The sequence below is a fragment of the Phascolarctos cinereus genome, unplaced genomic scaffold (genome assembly GCF_003287225.1).
Source record: "Phascolarctos cinereus isolate Bilbo 61053 unplaced genomic scaffold, phaCin_HiC Scaffold_726;HRSCAF=1367, whole genome shotgun sequence".
Classification (NCBI taxonomy): Eukaryota; Metazoa; Chordata; class Mammalia; order Diprotodontia; family Phascolarctidae; genus Phascolarctos; species Phascolarctos cinereus.
In genome coordinates, this window is record NW_027556098.1 from 12,078,802 (window position 1) to 12,093,820 (window position 15,019).

Here is a 15,019-nt window from a genome sequence, read left to right on the forward strand (position 1 = left end):
AGTCCTCCGATGGCTCTCCCTACCATACTTTTTGGGATTTCTAAGAATCCCAATTAGATTTATCGGTATCCACACATTAATATTGAATGTTTCAAAGATAAAGAATGACTACAGAGAAGTTAAGAACATGATATAGCTTCAGAAATTTAAAACGATTTTTGGAGGGATATATTCTGACTCAACTGCAATCAACTGGATTCCTTTGAGAGGGCTATTTTTCATGTAATAGAGGATAATTATGAGAAATTCCCAAATAACATTATGGCATATTCATAATTTTAAATATTGGATTTGTTTTTGAATGTTTTACCTTTTCTATTCCAGTGATGCCAATGATGGCAGTTACTCATAATATGAGAAGGACTGAGCTCTACCTGTTTAATGACCAAAGTGAGTTGATTAAAATTATATTCATATTTGGAGATTTCATAGCATATACAGCCCTTGGAATAATACTGAGATTTAACCATGTCAGTAAAATTCTTACAAATATACAGCAAAATCTTGAGAAAGTTTTGAAGATGAGAGAATTTGAGGAAACCACTCATCAATGAATAATATCTAATCGCAGTGAGTAACCAATGTATGAATATTTTAATGGAACCCTCAGTCCACTAGAAGATCCATGATCTCAAAACGGCTGCTGAAGTAAGGCTTACTGCTGTGTAGTCATTTATCCCAACCAGTGGCCAGATCTACCAGCATTGGAGTTGCTATTTTGTACCTTCTGTTTCCATGGCAAATGATATCCAAAAGAAGTACTCTGAATATTTATGTTCTTCTACTGTATGGACTAGGTAGAACTTAATAGATCACCTAGAAAAACTATTAGTTATAACATTCTCCAAGGAAATTGGAAGCTGCTTGAGAACAAAGGCTGTGTCCTTACTCATCTTTATTTCTCATGCCTTCTTAAGTAGTTTCTTTAATCCATACTGTCTCTGGGCTTCCAAGTGATGACAACAAAAGTTTTAGATTTCAAGTCCTTTATACTTCAGAAATTAGCTCTAATTGACTTTCTCCTTCAAGATAATTGATAAGCAATCTTTTTCCATTTGTGTTGTTTCTCTTTTGGTACAAAGGGAGCACTGAATCAGAATAAGGAGTTCCCAGTGTGGGACACTCCTCCTCTAATTCATCCAATCAACAACCCTTTAGAAACCTATTGCCTTAGGGAATTCCCTGACTTTAAAAGTGCTCTTGAGTGATTTGGCAGTTCACAGTTGCACTCTTTATCATTGTAGATGAAAATGAGGTTTGTGGCACAGTTCAAAAAGATGGCCAGTCCAATGCAGGAACCAACGAAAAAACCATTGTTCATGAAGGAGCTGGAGGTCATAAATGGTGAGCTTCTACTTTAGCCCATATCTGCATTACATATAACTTTGAATTGGTCATTTCAGTAAGCAAATGTCTCATGCCCCCCCCAAAAAAAATAGGTATAAGGAAGATATCCCTTGTAAATAATAAATCATGCTGAAAAAACTCAAAAATAAGGCAATATGCAATTAGCATTTAAAACTAATTTAAAACTGCTGTCAGTCACTCCATGGAATCTTACTGTTCTGGGGAGCATTATGTCCCCATCCTTTCAGTTCAGAGAGAATGTGTGATTTCCATATTGCAGAGTGCATTGAGTGGTCCACTTGGGAATTGCCATAGAAGGCCTACAAGATGGTTGGGGTTAAATTATGCTTCTGAACCAGCACCCAACTCAAGAACAAATTGACCAGGAGTGACATATCCCTACTACAGTGTGTTGCTATGCAAAACCACCAAGCACCCGCTTAGGGAAAGGATATCTTATAAAATTCCAATATATTGATGAAGATCCCACCTGTAAGAATTCATAAGTTGTTCTGTCGTTTCATTTGTGCCAGATTCTTTGTGACCTCATTTGGGTTTTCTTTGCAAAGATACTAGAATAGTTTGCCAAATAGGTTAAGTATTTTGTTCACACAGCTAGTAAGTGTCTGAGACTGGATTTGAACTAGGGTCTTCTCGACTCCAATCCCAGCACTCTATCCACAGGGCCACCTAGCAACCCCTACATAAACGGACAACCGTCACACAAATGTGATCAAATATACTAACTATGTATTCATTCTTAAGAAGCATTTCTGAATTCCTTCAAAGAAAATACACTTCTTTCTAAGTTTGCTATTTCAGTTGCAAAACTTAGATAAAAAAGAAACAAAATTTACCTTTGCAAACTTATGCTTGAAAGAGAGATTCAGTTTTCTATTTCTGCATAGGAGAGAGAATTTATTTTAGACCAATTAACTTGGACTCAAGGAACCATTTCTGGATTGTCCCTCCTCTAGTCCTCTTGAATTTCCTTCCTTGCCAGACACATGCATATGATCTAAACACAAGATAGTCCTTTAAAGAGTAAAAAATTGGGGGCAGCTAGGTGGTGCAGTGGATAGAGCACAGGCCCTGCATTCAGGAGGACCCAAGTTCAAATCAGGCCTCAGACACATAACACTAGCTGTGTGACTCTGGGCAAGTCACTTAACCCCCATTGCCCAACCAAAAAACAAAAACAGAGTAGAAAATTATGCTGCCCAGTCACATCACTCAAAAGATGCATTGTGTCTATTTGAAATTTAAGGTTCTTTCTCACCATAATGACCATTTTAGGAGGGGGGAATAATTTATTGTTATTTGGCCCCATCTGAATAATCATGTTGCAAGGATGGTCCGTGGGATTAGAATAATGGTTCTGAACCAGCAGATTCCACCAAAAGTTAGGTTTAGACAGCATGGAAACAAGTGGAATGAATAATCCCAAGACTCCCTGTCAGAACAAAAAAGAATATGGTTTAGGATGGGAAGTGAGCTTGCATTAATATAAAAACCTTTCAGGTGAGGAAACCCATGTTATCAATGGAATTTTGGGGTCTTAAACCCAAAATGTAGTGACAAATGTCAAGCAGCATTCATACATGGTGGAGGCAGGAATCTACCATCACTTTCTGACTCAGGCAACATTTCTAATCTGTGTTACTTCGGGTACTCAGAAGTGAAAGGGTGCTAGTCCTAGTTTAATGTGGGTGGCTTTGAGTGAATCATATAACTATTAGGGGCTTCACTTTTCTCATGAGTACAATGGGGCTATCAGTATGGATGGCCTTTTTTTTTTTTCTGATTTCCATTCTTGCCTTTCCCCATTCTATGTCCAAAAAAAATTTTTTTCAAAGATTTCACAATTCTGACAGTGTTGAGTCGTGATGGAAGAAATAAGCCTTTTCTGTGGTTCTCATGCTTTGTTTTATGGTAAGTAGTACTTCATCACCTCTCTCTATCTTGTTGTCTTCTCTGGAAATTAATTTTTTCAATAATCACACTAATATTTAATAAATAAGGAATAACTGTAGAGGGAAGTTGAATATGTTACTCAGGTTCAGAAATTGAAAATATTTATTTTACTGATATAGACCAACTCTACCACAATCAAATGGAATTTTTGGTTAGGGCCCTTTATGAGGTGACAGAAGAGGTCCTGTTAGAAATAGCATCATGGCATATTGAAAATTTTTTAAAATTACATTTACATCAATGTTTTCCTTTCTCCTTCAGGGAGAACAATAACAGAAATAACCCCCAAATAAGGGAAAGTGTGGGATCTACCATGTGAATGAGCCTGGTGAGTTGATTAAAAGTTTATCCATATTTGTATCAGAGGGGATGTGGAAAAATTGGGACCTTAATTCTTTGTTGGTGGATCTCTGAGCTGGTCCAACCATTTTGGAGAACGATTTGGAATTATGCCCAAAGAGTTATTAAACTGCCTCTACCCTTTGACCCAGAAATACCACTACTAGGTCTGTTTCCCAAGACGATCTAGGAAAAGAACCGAGATGTTCTAAAATATTTACAGCACCTCTTTTTGTGATTGAAAAGAATTTCAAATGAGTGATGCCCGTCAATTGGGGGATGGCTAAACCAATTATGGTATGTGTATGTGATGGAATATTACTCTGTTATAAGAAATGATGAGCTCAATGATTTTGGAAAAGCATGGAGAGAACTGCAATAAATAAGGAAGAGTAAAATGAACAGAACCAAGAGAGCATTGTATATAGTAACAGCAGCATTGTTATAAGAACAACTTTGAGAAACCAAGTTATTCTGACTATTATAAATACCCAAACTGACCACAAGGATCCTGTGAAGGAAGATGCTGTTTGCATCCAGATAAAGAGCTGACATAGTTGTGTCTAATAGTAGCCATCTCTAGGTTTGGGGGCTGAAGGGAAAAAAAGTTACACTATGATTTTGTTGTATATTTGAAAAGAATAATAAGTTGTACATAATGGATTTGCAATTTCAGGTGCAATCCTATTTTTCTATTCCACCTTTTATGGAAATGCTTGTTTTATTTCCCAAGTTTAAAAGAAAATAAATAAAATTTAAAAATAAAAATATATGATATAGGTTCAGAATTTGCTAATAGTTTTTGGCGTGATTTGGAGTGCTAATAATGTTGGAGACTGATTCTCCCATAATCAAATGGATTTCTTTGGAAAGTCCCTTCCTGAGGTGGAAGAGAATAATTATGAAAATAATCCTTCTTATTTATGATATCATATCCTATTCATAATTTTTAAAATTGAAATTACATTGAATACCTTTGTATTCTAGTGAGACCAAAGATGGGAATATCATAATGATTAAGGAAAACACTGAGAATCTACCATGCTAATGACTCCATTGAGTTTTTAAAATTTTTTTTTCATATTTTTAGACTTGCTAATATATAGTCATTCAAGCAATTTGGAGTTTCAGCTAAAATTCAGTGAAATTCTTAGAAATATTCAAAAAATCTAGAGAAAGTTTTGAAGATAAAAGACTGTCAAAAATTGTTAGAAACTGTGTTGTAAGTGCGATCATAGCTAATTCCAGTGAGTTTCCAACTCATAAACATTTATCAAGAAGTATCCTTTCACTGAAACATCTAAAGCAGGCTTGCACAACCTGAAGCTGGCCAAAGGATTTTGGGCAGCCCACAAATAATGTAGAGAGAAAAAAATCCTGTATATTTTTTGCAACCTGCCCAAAATCCTTTGATGGGCTGCAGGTTGTTCAGGCCTGATCTACTCTTCTCCCATATCAGCAGTGATCATTCTAATGGCTGAAGTGAGACTCGCTGCTGCACTATCCTTTATCCAAACAGTGGCTAAAACTACCTCTGTTGCAGCTCCAGTTTTCCTGTTTTTCCATGTCCATGTAGAATGATTTCTAAAACTACTGTGACTACCTTGGCTTTTTTCCTCCCCTTGACTTTCTATTCATAATAACTGACAAGTAATCAATTTCTGTTGGTATTGCTTTTCTTTTGGAAAAAAGATAGCATTGCATCTGAGGAAGGAACTCCATCATGTGACCCTCTTGCACTAATTCATCCACTCAACAACTCTTTAGAAATCTTTTGCTTTACAGAATAATTTGACATTTCTTAGTGCTCTAGAAATGATTTGGCAGTTCCCATTTGAAATCTTTATCCTTGTATAAACTTGAGCTTTCCTCCACCATCAAAGTTGACCTACCAGATCAGGTAGTAACAAGTCAGCAAGAATATGCAGATGATTATCATGTATAATGAGCTTGTACTTTATCCTCTTTCTTCATTACAATTAGCTAAGAATATAGTAAAATTGAGAAGAATTGAGTGGATGATGCTGCAAAGGGGACAGTAGTATAGAACATCCCTGCTATTCCATTTAAAGGTTGTCTGAAACATCCCTGCTATTCCATTTTTTTAAAGGTCTGAAACAAGGGCATCTCTCTCTATATTAATCAGTTACAACATTTTGACTATTGTCATTGATTCCCTTCTTTTCTACAAATTAGTGATGGACACTTATTCTCTATTTGACTATGAGTTAGTGATATAATTTTGGGGAGTTTCAGTTTTCTCATTGGTTAAAATAAGGTGGTCAGATCAGATGTTCTTTCTCTCACAATATTTGCAGCTCTGAAACACTATTACTATTCTGTTTCTTAGAAAAAAACTAATTCCATCATATGACAATTATACTTGGTACTAAAAACATACTCATCGTATTTCATGTTTGGGGGAAAATATTCTTGAAAAGAGGTAGACTTAAGTCTACAATCAAATGGATTCCTCTTCCAAGATCCTTATCAGTGTGGAGAGTTTTGTGGTGGTTTTATTAAAATCGCATATTTATACTTTTGATATTCTATAATGAATACTCTGTGTTGAACAGTTTTTAATTCTTGTTCAAGAGCGGTCCCTATGTGTAAAATAGCACAAAGTAGCAAAGAAACCTATAGTGACAGTGGTGGTAAGTTTTTTCACTTTGTTTTTATATTTGGTGATTTCATCATATATGTAATCTTGGAGGAATGTTGTCAGTGTCAATCCTATCAGTGAAATAGATTATTCTTAATAGCAGCATAAACTAGCAAACTTTTCAGAATGCGATACTTTGAGAAATTTCACTTGTAAATAAATAATGCCTAGCTATAGTCTCTGAGTATATTAATATACACACACACACACACACACACACACACACACATATATATATATATATTACATATAATTATATTACATATATTCAACAGTACCAGTCCATTCATTGGAACATAATGACCATCTTTGCTGCATACCAGTAGAACTTTCTGGGGTTTTTTTCCCTCCAGTTCTCTCAACTTCCCAACTTCCCCTCCAGTTCCCACAAGACTTGTTGCTATATAGTCTTTTCCTACACGTTCCTATTCCATCACCAAATCCCCAGTTGCCAAACCTACCCACAGCTGAGATCCCATTTTTACCCTTCCTTTTTCATAGAAACTTGGTTCCCAATGAAACACTGGGTACTCCTGTAAAGTTACAATATGTATTGAGGAGACTTTCATGGATTACTTGCAGAAACTTATTTATAACATTACTCAAGTAGAATATTAGATATTTGAGGGTAAAGGTATACCTCTTTCATCTTTGCCTACTTAGTACCCCTAGGGAGAGAGTTGATATTTTCTACATGTTTACTGAGTTAATGTTCTACAAACAGATGACAATAGAGAGTTTTAGATTTTGGCACCTTTTTACTTTGGGGACTTTCAACTGACTTATTTTACTCACATGAGTGGATGAAAAACTCTTTTGTGGATGGTTAGAGGTTGTGTGTAGTTGATGTGTCTGCATCAGTGTAAGGAATTGGCATTTGGAAACTTCTCCACTGTTTCATCTGTTGGGCAACACATCAGAAGCCTAGGGCCTTAAAGAATTGTCAGACATTTTTATTATCTGTTAAAATGCTTTGTGTGGGGGAGCAGCTAGATGGCATGGTGGATAGAGTACTGGCCCTGGAGTCAGGAGGACATGAGTTCAAATCTGGCCTCAGACACTTGATGCTTACTAGCTGTCTGACCCTGGGCAAGTCACTTAACCCCAGTTGCCTAGCCGAAAAAAAAATGCTTTGTATGTATCCATTTTTGAACTCTTTTTATTTATGGTTTACAGCCCTTGTTACACCTATAGATGAAGAGTACAATCAGCCAACTTGTGTGAAAAGTTATACAAATGAGGAAGCAGCAACTTATCTTCCTGGATGGTGAGCTTCCACTTTTGCCTGTAACTTTATTAGAATTAACTTTGTAAAGAGGACTGAGACACTTTGAATAAGTTCTTTTAGAAAGTGGACAAAGTTCTAATGAAAAAGTAATCTCCAGCAAAATATATCTTTTAAACAATCTTTCCAAGTGACGTTAAACAAGTGACATTCAAAATTTGAATAGCTACTGCTGCAAAGATGGCAGTAAAATACATCATCTGCATATTACTTTTAATAGGCCTACTACACTCTGCATTTATTTATGGACTGACACAATCAGTCACTCTTTCGAACGTGATTATTCAGTGTAGAATTGTTTCCGTAGTTTGTTACATTTATTGAGAATGTATGAAAGCCATGGCAGTGGCTCTAGTAATTGGGTTCTAGTGCCACCTGGTAAGAAAGGCTTATGAGACTATTGATGTTTAATTCTACTCCTGATTCAGCACCCAGTTCAAGAATTAATTGACCAGAGACAATACAACTCTACCTGGGAGGTATTAATATCAAGTAGTACTAATCCTGTGTGCTTCAGGGAAAGAGGCACTTATGAAGTTAAATATATTGAATGATATTCATATGTTTAAGTCTATATGGACTCACAAGTCACCATATTCAACAAAAATACTCAAATTTTATTTACTATAATATGTCCTTTTTCAAGAAATATTTCTGTGTTTTTTCAAAGAATGTAAACCTCTATCTGACTTAGCTTTCTTTCAGTTGCAAAACTAAGAAAAGAAAAAAAATTGTACATTAAGGATAGCTTCATTGTCCTATTCCTGTGTTTGAGATGGAATTGATCATGGTTCAGTTAACTTGCCCTCAAGGAATCATTTCTCAGTTGTCCCTCTTCTAGGCCTTTTACTTCTTTTCCTGCCCCATTTAGGTTGATGACTCCATGAATCTACCATTGATTCCATGCTTATAAGACACTGATTTCAGCACAAGGCACACTTTAAATGGTGAGAATCATTTTACACTGTTCTTCCCTCAACATGTGCTTAGAATCTATTTGAAGTTTAAGGTTGTTTCTGTCCATAATGACAGTTTTTAATGGGAGAAATTAATGTCATTGAGCCTTGTTTTACTATGTTCCAGCATTATGATGTTCCTTGGATGGTTGATAGGATTAATTTTTTATTAAGAGAAAAATTTTTGAAAGTTATGTTTAAATAAAAAAATGTTTTGTGAACATGTTTTATGTAAAGATCTTTTGTGTGATTTAGAAGGCCTGTTCAGTTTTGTTTGTAAGCCAGTTTATTGCAGTAATTTGATGGTATTGATAACAATTATGTGCAGACCTACTGTGATTAGTGAGACTATTGTTTGAGGAGAAAGCTTTTCTGGGACCCTGAATATTCTTTTTGGAGTTTCATTCTCAGGTTTGTTGTGTCCTTGGAATGACTTAAAAGGCAGCAGCTCAGTGGGAGTGGCATCTGTGATCCAAGACTAGTGAATATCTCTCCCTGGTAATAACGTAGAGAGGTTACCTTGGGAAAACTAAAATTGGACTCTTGTTAATTCATTTTCCCATACAAGAAATCTGTCCACCTGGTTCCATATGCTAGGCTACTGATAATGTATAGGCCTTGAGGACCAGTTTTGATGCTCTTATAAATATGTCCCTGTTTCTGACTGTCAGAGCAAATTTCTATTATCAAGAGTAGACAAACAGTGGAAGCTTGTTATTATAATAGTGAATCTATTCATTATTAGATTAATCCTAAGCCTTCTGAATTACTGTAATAAGCTTCATGTGGGGAAGAACTTGATTGTTATATGAATTTGTAGCCATTCAGTGGCTTAAGCAGGACTTCAATTAGTGCCTGAATTTGTCATATGTATAAGATTCAGTTCCTGAAGTATTTCATTCTTTTGGAATGATATGGATAAAATTAAACTAAGGTAAAGAAGATTGTGAAACAAAGCTGTGAATCTATTAAGTTGTGAGGTTAAAGTCAAGAATCTCTTTTGTTCATGTTTTAAGGAATAGGATTTAAGTATACTCAGTTATATGAGTAGAGAGTAGTAACTTGGGAGCTATTTTGTGTCACCTTAACAGGAAATCTGATTTTACTTATGTTTGTTATTTAATCTGGGATTAGAACATTGTCTTATTAGAAATGCATGCAAATTACTTGAGACATCTTAAAGATTTTCCCATTGTTAATAGGGATTCTGAGAGCAGTAGTCTATGTCTATTTGAACATGGTTAAGAACTGGACATGCTATACAAAAGACAATATTTCTTATGAGCTGTTCTTTGCATATGATTTGGGATAATTATATTTACACATTCCATCCCAAGTCATTTGTTGTTTGTTATTAAGCATCATAAAGCAAAATCATTTGTGTAATGTTGATCTAAGGGGCGACAGAGCATCTACTTACCATGAGTACTAGTTCTGTCAAGATAAGTTGTGATTTTTCATGATTAATCTCTTACTGTTAACAATATGAGATAATAGCCAATCCTTTTTACATAGGATATGTGACTCTTGAGAACTGAATCCACCTAAGGCTGTGATTATTGAAACTTGCTGTTTAAGAACTTAGGGGACTGTTAACTGATATTATTCTGAGTCTGACTCTAGGTATGATCATCAAGGATTGCTGTCAAGTCAGTGATCCATGATGCCATCAACACTGTGGGTTGACAGGTAGAGTTTTAATGGCAAAGGTTGGGAGAATGACTCTTGTCATGGCCTGAGGTAGGATCTTCTTGACTCTGTTTCCCCAGTATGATATTTCCTCTTGATTGTAAATATTCCACCTGGCTAACTTTAAGCCTGGTTCACTGCAGTTATTTGCTATCTAGATAACGTTTGCCTGGAATTGACGTGAAGTTAGGGAAGGATTATTCCCTATGTCCCTGATACTTCTTTTGTGGCAAATGTCTATAATCATGTTAGGTGCTCAGTATAAATGCAGCTAAATAGATCTGAACTACATCTGAGTTACAGTAGTAGAGATGCAGGTACAAGATTTAAGCTATTTGGCCTAGAATTTTAGTCTTTCCTATATTCCAAATGGCTAACTAGTTGAGTAATTGGCTTTGACACCTGTAACTAGTTCTGTATTCCTGTGTAAACTAAGGTCCTTTAATTTCTCACAATGATATGTGGATAATTAGGTAAATGATGCAAAGACTTGTGAAACCAGGATATAATTCTGTTATTTAGTAAGGTTAATGTCATAACTATCTCAGTTCTGTGTTAATGAAAAGAATAGTAGCACAGTTAGTTGTCTCAAGAGAGACTTGTGGTCTATCTTTTAAATACCTTAAAGAGACATCCACTTTTGTTAGGGGTTATTTATTTGAACATGGCTAGAAGTTGAAAATGTTTTATTATAAATAACTTCCTTGATATGCACTGTTTTGAAATTCAATATATTTATATATGCCATCCTAGAACCTTCTATTACACTCGAAGTAAATCTGGCAACTTTTACATGAATTTATTTTTGCATTAGAGTTCATCTTCCTATAAAAAATGTTCTGTAGTTAATTCCTTAATGTAATCTTATCCTCCTAATGGAGGAAATGAATAATGCCAAGGATAAATATTGGGTTCTAATTGTCTGTTTTCATCTGAGTTTTTTAGGTATCTCTACCTGACAATTGGTTAAACTAAAAATGTAAAATTTCTGGTCTAAAAGGTTCCAAATTTGGTTTCCTAGTAATAAAGACTTAAGACATGAGCTGCATTTCATTATTTGACCTGGTTATTTAGGCAAAGTAAAACTGTGTTACGACTAATTTTGTAAGAGATTTTTAGCAGAGAAGAATATCTCTATAATATAGCGGAGAAGAACTGCTCTAAGACCACACCCAAACCACCAGACAACATCAGATGTTTCCAGAGGAAGAGAAGGCTGTAGGGGGTGAGACAATTTTTAGAGACACAATTCTTTTACTGTTTCCTTTTTCCCTTTGCACCTTTTATCTGTAAGGTCTACTTATGAAAGGGGATTGCCCCCTTTGATTTTGACAAAGTGTCCATTGATTTTTCCTTTTTCCCCTCAGAAGCCCCATAGATAGAAACCTTTTATGAAGTATTTATTGTATCAGTGATTTATTGAGAAGACTATGTTTCTCAATAGCAAGTCATTTCAACTCTTGTTTGCCTCAAGTTTCTTCATCACTAAAATGGGGATAATAATAGCACCTACTTTGCAGGGTTAATGTGAGGATCAAATCAGATAATGATTTTAAGATGCTTAGCACAGTGCCTGGCCCCTAGTAATTGCTATAGAAATATTAAGTTATCATCATCATCATCATCATCATCATTATTGGTATTATTATTATACAATTGTAACTGGAAAAAGAAGTATGCCTGTCGTCTCAACTGGGCCAATAATTGGGCATCTGTATAGAGGAGACAAGAGAAGGCAGGTGTGAGGAAAGGCAGATTAAGAGACAAATTAAGTCAGAAAGGGTGGAAGCCAGGAGCATGGGGATCCAGCACCAGGATTCAGATTTAGCTTGGTCCGTGTGACTGAGGCTCATGGATTTTGTATTTAGAGGACATAGGATAACATCCCAACTTTTTTACCAATGGATAAAAAAAAAATCACTTAACTCCAACCTTTAAGTTCCCCGCTTATAAAATAGTACCGGAGCCATTTTTGAAGAGAAAATAAGATAGTTCATATGTAGTGTTTTGTGAACATTAAAATGCTGAATAAAGATAAGCTTTTATTGTTATCATTGATGTCATTATTGAGGCAAATTGATTATCAAGAGCCAAACCAACCAGAAAGATCTGGCTAAGGAGATCTGCTTTAGGCAGACTAAAAGGCAGCATGGTGCCGTGAATAAGAAAGACTTGGCTTCAGGGCTTGTCTCTGACACCTCTGCTATCTATGCAACCCTGAGCAAGTCAGGTAATTTCTCAGGGCTGTAGGAAATTCTCTAAGATGCTAAGTTGCAGAGTAGGTGGCAACCTGCATTGGCAGAGGGAGTTCCTATACCAGTGAAACCAGAGGACTAATGAATGTCCTTATGTAAGCTGGATATGAGACACTTAGAGGAACTATAGGGGCTGACACTCAAGGTATACGTGGGATGAGCTGGAAATGTCAGTACGGGACAGCTTTGGAATTGTTGTCTGGTGGATGTGTTAGTAGAGAGAAGGGCTGGCATTCATGAGAGACTGTTATAGAAATATGGTCCAAAGGACTTTGTGATTAATTTGATATGTCAGGGGTGGGGTGATGGGGAAGTGAGGAATGCTGGATGACTCTAAGGTTGTAATCTCCTTTGAAAAGACCAAAACAGATGATTTAATACTATCAGAGGGCAGGGGGAAATGAATGAGGAGAGGAGGAAACTATTGTGGTCTCCCACCTTCAGGGGATCTGGGATTTATGGGATCCCACAAAACTAGGAGAAAGGGACAGCCAAGTAAACAGCTGCTTTGAAAGTCCACATCTGGCATCAAAGTCAAGTCAATAGTGGTGGGGACTTTGGGGGTGTAGGAAGAGGATAGAGGAGCAATGGCCATTCCCCTCCCCCAGTCTCTGAACCCACATGATGACATTCTAGTCTCAGAGGAATTACAGTGTTTGAGAATTGCCTCTGTTCACTCCAGAGCATATTCTAGGGTGAGCAATAATAACAGTAAGCAGATATGACTATTTTGCTTGGGATTTTCTTAAAGCAGCCTTCTTCCCTTTTCCTCCTTCACAGCTAGAGTAAATGACTTTGAATGCACCAGGAAGAAACTGTGCTGACCATGTGTGACCTTGGGCAAATCACCCTCTGGGCCTCAGTTTCTTTATCTAAAATATGGAGGTGTTAGACAAGACCAGAGGAGTTAAAGACCTGGCTACCTGAGGCCCACAATACTCCCAAGTGCAGTGCAAACCAGATGAAAATGGAATTGGAAGAGTAAACAAATAAAATACAATAAATCAGAGATGATGTTTATATGTGCCCATAGGGATCCTTATGTACAATTTAGTAATCCCCTGCACCACTCCCTTTCCCCCATTTCTGTTCCAGTTTGACTCCACTGGGCTAAAGGACCTTGGAGGTTTACTCTACCTTTAGATCTGTGGCCCTATGCAGAAGGAAAGGGTGTTCCCAACTGAGTGTCTGTGCTTCTGTGAGTCCTGGAAAAACCCATTTGCCATTCTTCTCAGCTACCTACCCCAACCCCCTTTCAACTTACATTGGGCAGAGTTAGCAAATATTTGGTTATCCCCTCCTATGGTGAAGTCAAACAGTGCTAGGCTTGTGCTCCAGCCAGGTCTATACATACCTGCCTCCCTTATCCTTCTCAGCCATTTCACCCTATTGCTAACCATTGTCAGGAAAGCAATTTCCTAAGCACCCTGAGCTTGGCTGCAGCTTTAGTCCCCATCAAATAAACTCCAGGGCAGGAGCAGCCAAGATGATTTTTTAGGGCGTCCTCAGCCCCAGACACAGAAACCTCAATGTAATAGTGGAGAGAGACCCCAGGAAGGAAGGAGTCGACTTGCAACTTTCCATTCCCCCTTTGTCTCCCCTCTCACTGTCTTCCTTCCTCTTTATCTTTCATTTTTCCCTTAGCCATCTCTTCACAAAAGCAGTGTTCATTGAACAACTCCATGGCTAGGATGCCTGCTGTATGACAATAAATTTGAGACCTTGAAATGGGGCAGACAGCCAACTCTTCCAGACACATCAAATGTGACCACCTAGAAATGTTTGAATTTTAATTCATGTTGAAAGTGATCCAGTGCACACATGAACTTGGTCTAAACATAGCAAGATAGGCTAATTGAGAGTATCACAAGATCATAGACTTAGATCAGGAAGGGACTGTCATTGAACCTCAATTACAGATGAGCAAAGTGAGGCATAGAGGACTTTCTTGGGGTGCCACAGGGCATTGGCACAGCCAGGGTTTGAAATCCCATGTCCTCTGAGTCCTAAGTCAGAATTCAATTGCTAAGTCCTCACATTCTATGATCAGTGTGCTTTGTGCTTACCTCTTCTGTGGTATCATCCAATGAAGTCCACTTTGATCACAGAAAAGATGAATGGATTAACTATAACATGACAATGAACATTGGCAAAATCTTCTAGAGCATAAGAAGTTCAATCAGAATGTTCCTTACCTCACAATTCCTATGAATATATCAGAAAGAATGTCTTCCTAAAGAAAACAAACTTCTAGGAGTTTTCAAGGGAGAAAAATAAATTTCAAGAATCTAGTATTGACTCTGTATTGTGGAGATGATCATTGCCCAGTCAGCAAGAAAAACAGCTGACACAGAGCTCTGACCCAATGTCACTTTATTAAAGTGTCTATGGTTCCCTCTAATGAAGTAGACCTCAGATCTTCCTCATGATCTGAGATACCCCCTTCTAGGGCCTTATTTTTATAAGTCTTGAAACATTTTGAAATCAGTATCAAACCAGGTTTGAAAATTGA

At 36.8% G+C, this 15,019-nt stretch overlaps 1 long non-coding RNA gene across 1 annotated transcript; it reads left to right on the top strand.

The window, feature by feature from the left end:
• Positions 1-318: 318 nt before the first annotated feature.
• LOC110221551 (uncharacterized) lies at positions 319-13,456 on the top strand. Its single transcript, XR_002328171.2, has 8 exons — positions 319-390; positions 1,245-1,344; positions 3,204-3,279; positions 3,583-3,649; positions 7,499-7,589; positions 8,479-8,554; positions 11,362-11,477; positions 13,288-13,456. It is a non-coding gene; the product is annotated as an uncharacterized LOC110221551 (long non-coding RNA).
• Positions 13,457-15,019: the final 1,563 nt, after the last annotated feature.